This window comes from Cucumis melo, unplaced genomic scaffold (assembly GCF_025177605.1).
Source record: "Cucumis melo cultivar AY unplaced genomic scaffold, USDA_Cmelo_AY_1.0 utg001360l, whole genome shotgun sequence".
NCBI lineage: Eukaryota > Viridiplantae > Streptophyta > Magnoliopsida > Cucurbitales > Cucurbitaceae > Cucumis > Cucumis melo.
In genome coordinates, this window is record NW_026124555.1 from 25,001 (window position 1) to 29,798 (window position 4,798).

At 31.2% G+C, this 4,798-nt stretch overlaps 1 non-coding gene across 1 annotated transcript; it reads left to right on the forward strand.

The window, feature by feature from the left end:
* Positions 1–824: 824 nt before the first annotated feature.
* Positions 825–896, forward strand: TRNAC-GCA (transfer RNA cysteine (anticodon GCA)). The gene has a single exon. It is a non-coding gene; the product is annotated as a tRNA-Cys (tRNA).
* Positions 897–4,798: the final 3,902 nt, after the last annotated feature.

Consider the following 4,798-nt stretch of genomic DNA (forward strand, 5'->3'; position numbering starts at 1 on the left):
CCAATCGGATTGGGTACTATAAATAGATTCGGGATTTGATCTGAAGAAACAATATAGAATTTTTTTTATTTAACAACATGGAACTTTTTCGTAGATTTCACTGTTAAAAAAAATTCGCATAGAAGAGAGATATTTTACCTATACCTATATTTTTTTTAGTAGAATTCGTAGAATGCGATTGAAGTATGTATAAGGACTTGTATTTATTAATAAACATGTGCAGATATATATATATAGTTAGTTATATATATCGCCTCCTTTATTACAGTTCTATGGGGAACATCACATGTCGTACTCTATCAAAAATTTATATTTTCTATTTAATGATAATGAAAAAAAAATTCTAAAAACAGAATTCCGAACATTTCCTATAAACATCTTATATATATATAAGATATTAGATTTAGATAATAGTAATCGTTTATGTTCTGGGGTTTACATATACTCATAATCGCTATTAAAATTGTCATTAATAAGGATTTTTTTATGGTTATGGAAACGAATCAATACGGATGGATTAGTAATGATTAGTTATCTATCAATTTTTATTTATTTAGGTAAGGTATCCATTTTTGGATTGTTTTCTTATATCATTAGGGAAACCGAATTTGCAATTTCAATCCAAGAATCATTTATGAATTCACAGTCAATAGTTAAAGTTAACGGTTCCCATTTGTCCTGATTTTTTGCTTTTGTGAATGAAAATCCACATTTTTTTTTCAATAGAAAAAGCAAAGTTTTGCGGTTTTTCGTTTTAGATATTGTGTGTTGTAAGATACTATCTATCTAAGAGATAGAGCCAATCCAATATTTTGTATCGTTTTGGCGGCATGGCCGAGCGGTAAGGCGGGGGACTGCAAATCCCTTTTTCCCCAGTTCAAATCCGGGTGTCGCCTCAGCAACAAACAAAAGAATCAAAATACCCTCTTCTGTTTTGCTGATATAACTTTATCATTTTTTTTAGAAGAAAAGCATCTTTAGATTTGCTTGATTCTAAGCATCGTTGGGGTTCTCTAAAATGTTATAAATCCTTGCGTATAGGTTTCGTTTCCAGAATTTAGTAGAGTAATGAAAAATAATCGTTAAATCTTGAGATGATAGCCCTTCGACTACTAATGTAGTGTCTACTCATTGGGTCTTGAATTAGGGAATATAATTTCATTTTTCCTTACGGAAAGGAGGAAGATACTTGATATACGGACTCATGAAAGTATCTGAGTACTCGAGCATTCAATCAATATTATATTGAATGAATAATTGGCTTTTTTTTTTATTTTAATCTTAAAAAAAGAACTTATTTCTTTTCGATAAGCTCTAACCACGCATGTAATAGGCCCATCCCATCTTCCGATTGTCTCTATGAAACAATCGGGGGGACAGTAAAGATTAGATCAAATGAGAAAGGAATAATAGTAGGGTTATGTGATAGATACTATCTTGATTCTCTATTTTGAGACTTTTTACTTAATGTAATGAAATGCAGGACAACAAAAGAAAGACTAGGTCTTATTATTCCTACATGTTACTAACATTCTTTTGATACTTCCAAGAGTTTTTCTGCCTCTTTTATTTATTTGTACTGAATTTTTTCGATTATACTAGAAATCATATAATAACTTGGGATAATTCGATTTTTTGTATTGTTTCATCAATGGTGTTGTGCCCGAATCTCTTTTTGACTATGCGCTAGTGATTCCACTATTATTAGTGAATAATAATTATTAGTGAGCAATAATGGAATAATTCTTTTATATTCATAGAGATAGGGGACATAATTCACATGGATATGGTAAGTCTCGCTTGGGCTGCTTTAATGGTAGTCTTTACATTTTCTCTTTCCCTCGTAGTATGGGGAAGAAGTGGACTCTAGAAGTACTACTAATTGAAAAATAAAACTGTATTGTTTTTGGTTTATTTTATAGATCGTTCTGCAAAACTTTTTTTCTTTTATTTTGAAAAGTAAAAAAAAAAAGAGTTCGGATTATAAGTTTTTAAGTGGATCCATACTTTCAACACGAAAGAACATAGACATAGTGGTTGTCCAATGAGATACTACGCATAATAATATACTACCTCATAATAAGATAGTACCTCGGGGTAGCCACCCACATATTACGTGCTTACCACTTCTTTTATTTATTATTATTAGTATTTTAGTTATTTTCAAAATAGGATTTTTTCTTGTTTTAGGGAACTCATTTCATATCATGCTTCAAACGTTAAATAAAAATGGGGTTTGCTAATTCTTTTCGAAATCCGAAGATAAAAAGTTCCCATGGAACCGAACTCCTGGATCATCTGTCAACTGCTCAATCAATTACTTCTTTCGAATGCTAAAAAAAAAATTAGTGGCCTTTCGATTATTTGATTTCAGATTCATTCTAATCAACATGAATTATGAAGCAAAGAAATAGAATTGGGCCACTATGTATATTAGATTAATATTACATATATGTAATTGATATGATATCTATATATAAATAGAAAGATATATATTGTATATTCATCTATATTCAAATTGATCGATATTCAACCTCTATTTTTATAGAGTACAATTTTATATTTATACACTTCAATAACAATAATAGATAGTATGGTAGAAGGATTCATATATTTCTTTCTACCATACTATCGGATCTTATCGAATACTTCTCTCGTAGAATACTGATAATTCTAGTCCGCCAATTTCATTTAAGACGCGAAATTTTAATGCTTTTCATTTTTCTTATCTTCAATCATTGATAAGAACTAAAACGTCAAGGTTAATTCAAATTAATCACTTTGACTGATTGTTTTTACGTATATTATAAGTAAAAAGGCGGTCGGAACTAGAATGAACAGTGCAGTAGCAATAAATGCGAGAATATTTACTTCCATAATATCATCGTTTCATTTTTTATTCGCAATAACTCGGGATTTAATCCCATAGAGATGATAAATGTTTCGCTTGTAAATTCAAGGGGATGCGTTGCATCTCGATGATATCGAATCGTATTAAAATATCATGAATAACAATATCGGAGCTATCAAATCGATTCATCGTCGAGAATTGAATAGTATAACATAGGAAGATCTTTTATCCATACCGAATTTAAACAAAATGGGATTCCTGATGCAATCAAGAATTTCGTTACTTTTTTTTATTTATAATTTTTTGCATTCTTTCTTTTCTATAATCTACTGCCCTCTTATTCAATGCAATCATCTGATGAAGTCTCATCAGACTACCTTTACCCTTACATTGTTTATAAACAAACTCAAGCAAAGAATAGCAGCGAAATTCAAAAAAGGAAAAGGAGGTAGGTTCGAACTAAACTCCTTCCTTTTTTTGTACTTATAAAATCTTCTTAAAAAAAAGAAATAAAAACGAAACTTAAACTTTCAAAAATTCTTAATTACCTCACTAAGAGAGATAGATGGGATCCTTGTTTGTATTAATATCCTCTTTCCTTGAATTAGTAGTGGGACGTATATATCAAAAGTTAAGTGTTAAATTTTAATAAGATAGATTATTTCAAATTCAAATTAGTAATTGAATTTACTAATTGAGGTTACAAAAAATCGGAGCCAGAACGGATATATTTTGCTTTCAGACGAAAAATTAGATCAAAGTTTACTATGTAAACTTTATTTTGTATCGTCCAAATTCCCTTTATGTATGTGCTTTCCGGAAACGTATAGTACTCTATTTCATTAGAAAAATCGGGCGTAATCAACTAGACCCAGTACGCCTTCGAATCCTGAATATGATGCTACCAATAATTGTGGTAATTCACATATGGCACATATGTCTTTCTCCCATCAATTAGTACTCGTTGAAGAAATCAAAATTCCCATATTTTTTTGTTGAAAAATGTGGAAAAAAAATAAGAGAGATCCCGTTTGGAATAAAATTCAGTTATGTTATTTGTTCTCTCTTTCACAGGAAAGGAAGAGATTAATTGATGTATTTTTTTTTTATTGGATTTGGATCCATCGGGACTGACGGGACTCGAACCCGCAGCTTCCGCCTTGACAGGGCGGTGCTCTGACCAATTGAACTACAATCCCAGGGAAATAAAGTGTACAACATATGTTGTTGATTTAATTTCCTTCAAACCTTTCTATGTAGATTTTTGATTCGAATTGTCATATTCTACCAGACAGAGACGCGAGTAATAAAGTAATAGATTGATATGCGCGGAGACATGGACTTTAGTGTGAGAAGCATGGATTAATATTTATTTTTTCGTTATTGTAAAATTGATTGATTATCAATCTGTCAATGAATAAAAAAAGAGTTTTTTTTTTTATTCTTTCATATCAAGTCAAGTATTTCTGTAGAAGGACAAATAGGTTATATCATTTTATGGTGGATACGCGATATATTGGGCCGAGCTGGATTTGAACCAGCGTAGACATATTGCCAACGAATTTACAGTCCGTCCCCATTAACCGCTCGGGCATCGACCCGGGAAGAATCAATTCCAAGCTTGTTGATAATCCATGATCAACTTCCTTTCGTAGTACCCTACCCCCAGGGGAAGTCGAATCCCCGCTGCCTCCTTGAAAGAGAGATGTCCTGGACCACTAGACGATGGGGGCATACTTGCCCGACTGCCATCATACTATGATCATAGTATGAATAGTTTTTTGAAATTGTCAATATAAAATAAATATAATGGACTAATATGATGCAATTCGACGTATTTTTCTTTCTTTCATTATTCCATCGAAATTTTTTTATTTGTGATTTCTATTTATGAATCGTTCATTCTAATCACCATTCCCCATATAATTCTATATAGAAATTATTTTA